This window comes from Protomyctophum bolini (assembly GCF_963924005.1).
Source record: "Protomyctophum bolini genome assembly, chromosome: 4".
Taxonomy (NCBI): Eukaryota; Metazoa; Chordata; class Actinopteri; order Myctophiformes; family Myctophidae; genus Protomyctophum; species Protomyctophum bolini.
The window spans coordinates 52,101,381-52,110,043 of record NC_137865.1 but is presented as its reverse complement, the minus strand read 5'-3'; the positions used below and the strand labels follow the sequence as shown (position 1 = coordinate 52,110,043).

Sequence of the window (8,663 nt, the reverse complement as noted above, 5' to 3'; positions counted from 1 at the left end):
CCATACATATATCGTTGCTGTCGGCCAGAATCCTCGTATCTCCAGATCTGTGTACATTAACGTCCTGACCTTTGACCTACTGTACAACACAGTGTCACATGACCAGAAGCAACAGAAATAGCAGATCTACAAGCTGGAGAGGCATTTAGAGCTTGTAGATCTGCTGCTTTTGAATCAGAACGTCTGAGGTTTCCAACGACAGACCTTGTGTTCTAGTTCTTTATAGGATTTATCTCTAATATTTGAGTTATTATAATTGTTTTAAATAGAATGTTATTTTTTCTTTTCTTTTTTAAGTTATCCAAGTTATCTTTTATACAAATATTGTACGTTTATGAACTTGCTTTTTGACTTTGACTAAATGTAGGTGTAGTTTTTAGATGGTTCAAACCCTGAGCAATACAACCATTCTTTACTGTTTAATATGTTGTCACAACACGTACCGTATTATGATGTATGTGTGCAGTACTTTAGACTACAGTGTTATGTACAGTTTAAGTAGACTACAGTAGTATATGTACAGTTTAAGTAGACTACAGTAGTATATGTACAGTTTAAGTAGACTACAGTAGTATATGTACAGTTTAAGACAAGTAGTCCACTTGCCAGAATATGAACTCTGGCATTTTGAGTACACCAAGGTTTTATGTTATAAATGTTGAGTATGGGTCCCCAGCATGTAGAAACTGATGTTAGAAATGTTGAGTAGGGGTCCCCAGCATGTAGAAACTGATGTTATAAATGTTGAGTAGGGGTCCCCAGCATGTAGAAACTGATGTTAGAAATGTTGAGTAGGGGTCCCCAGCATGTAGAAACTGACGTTTCAGTGCAGTGGGGACCCATACTCAACATTTATAACATCAGTTTCTACATGCTGGGGACCCATACTCAACATTTATAACATCAGTTTCTACATGCTGGGGACCCCTACTCAACATTTATAACATCAGTTTCTACATGCTGGGGACCCATACTCAACATTTATAACATACAACCTTGGTGTACTCAAAAGTGCCCGAGTTCATATTGGGCTGCCAAGTAAACTACAGCCTAATAGGCATGTTAAAAACGCTGTTGTAGCAATAAATGTGTTCTTTTTTCCATAAATCTGGTGTATTCTTTTGTAAGAAGAAAACAATTTGTGTAAAGCATCACTTTATATATAAATATAATGGAAAGAAGAAATATTGTATTACATTACAAAATACATCAAACAAAACAAAGATTGTAGCAGTCAGTTAAAGCTGGTGACAACATTCACACGGAAAGATGAAATTACCCCATAGGTTCCATCCTATACCTATAGGTTCCTATAATAATAATAATAATAATATACCTGGTTCCCATAGGTTCCATCCTGGAGGCAAATCTTTCCGGTGATAAAATGGCCACCAACGTAATCAAAAAAAGTCATCCAAAGAACAAGATTCCTTTACAAGATCTCCTCACTGCTACAGACAGCTACTCATGGACAATTGGACAGGCAGGAAGGCAGACAGCTACTCATAGACAGACAGACAGCTACTCATAGACAATTGGGCAGGCAGGCAGACAGCTACTCATAGACAGACAGACAGCTACTCATGGACAATTGGACAGGCAGGAAGGCAGACAGCTACTCATAGACAGGCAGACAGACAGACAGCTTTTATCTACTGGCCCCTGACCCCTTGCCATTTTTGTAATGTGGCACACAGGTAAATCTATTTGAGTATCCCTGGTTTAGACTATAGTCATTGGTTAGACATGGGTTAAGGTTAGGTTTAGGTGTGCTGCCCCGTGGGAGGTTAGGTTTAGGGTGAGGGTTAAGGTTAGGTTTAGGTGTGCTGCCCCGTGGGAGGTTAGGTTTAGGGTGAGGGTTAAGGTTAGGTTTAGGTGTGCTGCCCCGTGGGAGGTTAGGGTTAGGGTGAGGGTTTGAGATAGTTGTAGAATGAATGACTGGTCTAACCAATGACTATAGTCTAAAACAAAAACTGTCTAAACTAGAACTGCACTCTGTCGAGTGCCTACTTGCTTGTTGCACACAAGTATAGGCCATAAATGGCCTACTTGTGTGCAAATACAAGGGACAAGGGACTAAATAAATTGTGCTCCTATACCACACAAATGTGTAACGCCCTACCAACTGCCATTAAGACATGTAGCCGGATGCTGTCGCCTCAGAGCTACAAGGTCCTGGGTTCGATTCCCGCTCGGGACCCTGTGGGTGCTGGCGGCGTGTTTCCTCCTCCGCGTCATCAGTGCCCATATACCCGAAGGCGGGTTGGCGAAAGGGCCTTTCTGTGTGGAGTTTGCATGTTCTCCCCGTGTCCCCTAGGGTAGGTACCCTCACAAAAAACATGCAGTAATCCTGGTCACTAAACTGCCTCCCCCTGGCCAGCCGGGGCGCCGGATGGAGGGGAAAGGAACTGGTCGGAATAACGTGTTCCTTCCACGCGCTACGTCCAACCAGGGAAACTCCCCCCTGTCAGGTGTAAAGGAGCAACTTGGACACCCAGGCATGAAGGAAGCATGAGTTCAAGTCCGTTGCTCTCCCCTTGTCCCCCATATATGGGGACTAGGTTGGTGGAGGGTGTGTAGAGCCCAGGATCACATTAGATGATTGACACAGGGGTGAAAAATGGGTTACAAAATCGTGGGATAAAAAAAAAAAGACATGTAGCCGGGGAACCACAGGCCCAAAAGCTGAAGGAATAGGGTTTAACCTGTGAAGTCATGCCGTACTTTTTATTTGTGTTTTTATCTATTCACTTGGTCATTATTAAGGTCCACAGAGCGAGAAGCCTGCTCTGCCGGAAACGTTGCGAAAAAAACACGCCTAAATTCGGCCATAGCCACTTTGCCAAAATGTGCCCAAGTGTGCTGACCTCATCACATTTGTGATGACGGGCGGCTATGGCTGTTTCGTGCTACAAAACTAATGCTCATGAAAACCGCCTATAGTTTGACACGTCACAATTGCTATACTGTTTTGGTGTTAGCATTATGTTACGCTTTAGCTATTGAAAAATAGCAGATCTACAAGCTCGTAGCGCGCCACCGAGTAGCGTGCTACGAGCTTGTAGGTCTGCTATTTTTGAAAAATCGAAGAACCACTGACATAGGAACATATCTTTTTCAGAAAACTGTCAGGATGTAGAAGACATTTTTTAGAATCTGATCTCAGGTCAGAATGGGTTAAAGGCAAGCATGATGACATTTGGAAAATGTTGCCTTATATTATAGGTTGTCTATGGTGAGGTATACGAAAACACATACAGAAATGTCCATAATTCTTTTTCGCAATGTTTCCGGCAGAGCAGATCTCTCATTCTGTGGACCTTAATGACCAGAGCAGACCTCTCATTCTGTGGACCTTAATGACCAGAGCAGACCTCTCATTCTGTGGACCTTAATGACCAGAACAGACCTCTCATTCTGTGGACCTTAATGACCAGAACAGATCTCTCTCATTCTGTGGACCTTAATGACCAGAGCAGATCTCTCTCATTCTGTGGACCTTAATGACCAGAGCAGACCTCTCATTCTGTGGACCTTAATGACCAGAGCAGACCTCTCATTCTGTGGACCATAATGACCAGAGCAGACCTCTCATTCTGTGGACCTTAATGACCAGAACAGACCTCTCATTCTGTGGACCTTAATGACCAGAACAGACCTCTCATTCTGTGGACCTTAATGACCAGAGCAGATCTCTCTCATTCTGTGGACCTTAATGACCAGAGCAGACCTCTCATTCTGTGGACCTTAATGACCAGAACAGACCTCTCATTCTGTGGACCTTAATGACCAGAACAGACCTCTCATTCTGTGGACCTTAATGACCAGAGCAGATCTCTCTCATTCTGTGGACCTTAATGACCAGAGCAGACCTCTCATTCTATGGACCTTAATGACCAGAGCAGATCTCTCATTCTGTGGACCTTAATGACCAGAGCAGATCTCTCATTCTGTGGACCTTAATGACCAGAGCAGACCTCTCATTCTGTGGACCTTAATGACCAGAGCAGACCTCTCATTCTGTGTACCTTTAATGACCAGAGCAGATCTCTCATTCTGTGGACCTTAATGACCAGAGCAGACCTCTCATTCTGTGTACCTTTAATGACCAGAGCAGATCTCTCATTCTGTGGACCTTAATGACCAGAGCAGACCTCTCATTCTGTGGACCTTAATGACCAGAACAGACCTCTCATTCTGTGGACCTTAATGACCAGAGCAGACCTCTCATTCTGTGGACCTTAATGACCAGAGCAGATCTCTCTCATTCTGTGGACCTTAATGACCAGAGCAGACCTCTCATTCTGTGGACCTTAATGACCAGAGCAGACCTCTCATTCTGTGGACCTTAGTGACCAGAGCAGACCTCTCATTCTGTGGACCTTAATGACCAGAGCAGACCTCTCATTCTGTGGACCTTAGTGACCAGAGCAGATCTCTCATTCTGTGGACCTTAATGACCAGAGCAGACCTCTCATTCTGTGGACCTTAGTGACCAGAGCAGACCTCTCATTCTGTGGACCTTAATGACCAGAGCAGACCTCTCATTCTGTGGACCTTAGTGACCAGAGCAGACCTCTCATTCTGTGGACCTTAATGACCAGAGCAGATCTCTCTCATTCTGTGGACCTTAATGACCAGAGCAGACCTCTCATTCTGTGGACCTTAATGACCAGAACAGACCTCTCATTCTGTGGACTTTAATGACCAGAGCAGACCTCTCATTCTGTGGACCTTAATGACCAGAGCAGACCTCTCATTCTGTGGACCTTAATGACCAGAGCAGACCTCTCATTCTGTGGACCTTAATGACCAGAGCAGACCTCTCATTCTGTGGACCTTAATGACCAGAACAGACCTCTCATTCTGTGGACCTTAATGACCAGAGCAGATCTCTCTCATTCTGTGGACCTTAATGACCAGAGCAGACCTCTCATTCTGTGGACCTTAATGACCAGAACAGACCTCTCATTCTGTGGACCTTAATGACCAGAACAGACCTCTCATTCTGTGGACCTTAATGACCAGAGCAGATCTCATCTCTCATTCTGTGGACCTTAATGACCAGAGCAGATCTCTCTCATTCTATGGACCTTAATGACCAGAGCAGACCTCTCATTCTGTGGACCTTAATGACCAGAGCAGACCTCTCATTCTGTGGACCTTAATGACCAGAGCAGACCTCTCATTCTGTGGACCTTAATGACCAGAGCAGACCTCTCATTCTGTGGACCTTAATGACCAGAGCAGACCTCTTATTCTGTGGACCTTAATGACCAGAACAGACCTCTCATTCTGTGGACCTTAATGACCAGAGCAGATCTCTCATTCTGTGGACCTTAATGACCAGAGCAGATCTCTCTCATTCTATGGACCTTAATGACCAGAGCAGACCTCTCATTCTGTGGACCTTAATGACCAGAGCAGACCTCTCATTCTGTGGACCTTAATGACCAGAGCAGACCTCTCATTCTGTGGACCTTAATGACCAGAGCAGATCTCTCTCATTCTATGGACCTTAATGACCAGAGCAGACCTCTCATTCTGTGGACCTTAATGACCAGAGCAGACCTCTCATTCTGTGGACCTTAATGACCAGAGCAGACCTCTCATTCTGTGGACCTTAATGACCAGAGCAGACCTCTCATTCTGTGGACCTTAATGACCAGAGCAGACCTCTCATTTTTTTGTCAGTTAACTTAAAATAATAAAAAATGAAAATATATATGTATGTATGTATACCCCTTTTACAGGTTTTCAAACAAAACAGTTCATGTGTCTTATTTCTACTGAACAATGTAATATTCAAGTAAAAGAATAAAATAAGTGCTTACATGCTCCCTTTTCTTTTTTTTTCTTTCTAAAAAACAAGCAAAACAATATGCTAATAATAGTCACAGTGGGGGGTGCCTGGCTCCCCAGCTAGTGTGAATCCCTAGACTCCTTCAGAACTGCTCTCAAAGAGCACATGCAGACGGCTGCACTTTATCCCCATACTGTAGTACATGTTTACCCTTTTTTTAAACGTTCTTTATAGTATGATTTCATGTTTTTCAATTGATGTGTTTGTCATTTTTTACCCATTCTGCATAGGCTACTGTGAATTAAATGTTCAATCAATACTTTTGAATGCAACATCCTGCATGTTCAATAAAACGATAGATATATTGATTACCAGTCTAGTCTAAAGTCCTGCATGTTCAATAAAACGATAGATATATTGATTACCAGTCTAGTCTAAAGTCCTGCATGTTCAATAAAACGATAGATTACCAGTCTAGTCTAAAGTCCTGCATGTTCAATAAAACGATAGATATATTGATTATCAGTCTATTGTAGTCTGAGGCTCTGAGCTACGTGTTGTAGTACTATCAGTGGACAGCAGGTGGCAGGCTTTAGACGGACAACACACCGTGTGCTTGCGTTGGAGCCACAGGTGCAATGATTAGGGAGAACAAACAACAAACACAGAGACGGTTTGTTTTTGTGCGCGTGCCTGTAATCTTTACTTCATCAGTAATCTAGGACCACTACCTTATTATTTTACCTGTAATTACCTGTAATGTAACTCTAGGATCACTGTTTTAAGGACTATCTTTACTTTATTACCTGTAATGTCATCTAAGACGGTGAGCACTGCCTTGAAGTGTGAAGTAATGTGGCTGCGATCGTGTTGAGAGAGAGAGAGAGAGAGAGAGAGAGAGAGAGAGAGAGAGAGAGAGATACTTCATTATTGTCCTGAGTGCAGAGGCAGGCAGACAGCAGACAGACAGACTGACAGACAGACAGACAGACAGACAGGCAGACAGACAGGCAGGCTGACTGACTGACTGACTGACTGACTGACTGTGTCTACATACAACAGGCTCTGCTGTGTACATTCACACATTGGACAACGATACTGTATTATTCTGGTAAGTGGAGGAGCTTTTAACATTATGCTTAATTGTTCTATTTAATGTGTGTTAAAGTTTTAAACGGTGTGTTTGTTTGATTGATTGACTAATTGAATACTGTATTAACAGTCTGCAGTTAACAAAATGGAGAAATAAATAAAAGCTCAGTAAAGTACAGTTATTCAACATTTCATTAACTATAACATCAGCCCTAGTTCTTCTGCTAGCATCGTTGATCAGTTCAGTGTTTGTTTATAGTTAGTTCTTATTATTATTACTTTCAAAACAGCTTGAACTGGTTAAAATAGCTGATCTATATAAGCTCACAATACCTTGCAATGTGAGCTTTAGTGTACTTTAGTGTGATGTAGTCCTATAGATCAGTGGTTTTCAACCTTTCTTACATCAAGGTTGAACCACGGAACCACCATCTGATGACATTTAGCCTCTCAGACCCATCTGAGCCACGGACCACCATCTGATGACATTTAGCCTCTCAGACCCATCTGAGCCACGGACCACCATCTGATGACATTTAGCCTCTCAGACCCATCTGAGCCACGGACCACCATCTGATGACATTTAGCCTCTCAGAACCATTTGAACCACGGACCACCATCTGATGACATTTAGCCTCTCAGAACCATTTGAACCACGGACCACCATCTGATGACATTTAGCCTCTCAGACCAAACATTTTAGAATATTTTGATATTGGTGGATGAGATTTGCGCTCTCAAGACTTAAAGATCTATAATAAGGGTCCATTTGGTTAGCAACTCTGTGGACCACACCATAAAGCATTTAATACATTTGTTTACCATAGGGTACACCGTGTTCAATTCATCATAACATTCAGAAACGTATAGTGACTAATGTATATTCATGAGCTAACTGAGTTTAAATAGTAACTATATATTCATGAGCTGAAGTCTTTCTGAGATAATACTGTATCGAGGAGAATCCCATTGAGGAGGATCTAGATCTGTTCATTCAGGATGATCTCTGAAGTGTTCCATTGTTTACATTGTTTACAACAACACTCTGCTTTGTTTCTGCTCTGTTGTACCATGAAGTGGACTCTATCTCTCTCTCTGTGTGTGTGTGTGTGTGTGTGTGTGTGTGTGTGTGTGTGTGTGTGTGTGCGTGCGTGCGTGCGTTAGTGCGTGCGTGCCATTAACAAACAGCAGTAGTGTTTCCAGTTCTGTAAAGTGCAGTGTCATGATGTCATCACTGGGTGTGTGACGTCATTCATTCATTCATTCATTCATTCATGGTACGGGGCCGTGAGGTGTCATCCTCCACTGATACTGTTGTGTAAACACGCACACGTACGCACACGTGCACACACACACAATAGCTGGAAGTTAGCAGATCTACAAGCTCCCTACGGCCCAATCCCAATTGCCTCCCTCAAGCCCTGAGCCCTGATTGGACCCTCATTGACTTTAGTGACGTCAGCTGTAAGTGCTTGAGGGTGAGAGGCTGCGAGGGCTCCACATTGTTGTGAAAGGAATGGGACGGCACTTTGAAGATGAGTCCGCCATTCATGACACTTTGCATCACTTTATAAAAACTGTCCTTATTCACAGCCTGACTGTATACCTACATGCTTGGCCTATTTATACATGTCTATCATGTTTATTTTAGTATTTAAGCTGATCGTTTCATAAATACACTTTCCTGTGTGATATGGGTTGTAACATTCATATATAATAATATGCATTATACATTTCATTTCCATATTCTTTTACTTTGCTCATTAGT

At 42.7% G+C, this 8,663-nt stretch overlaps 1 protein-coding gene across 1 annotated transcript in view; it reads right to left on the bottom strand.

The window, feature by feature from the left end:
• LOC308313636 (nuclear factor 7, ovary-like) overlaps nucleotides 1-8,663 on the bottom strand; it is a 283,858-nt gene that overhangs the window by 187,510 nt on the left and 87,685 nt on the right. The gene's annotated exons all lie outside the window — the stretch shown is intronic.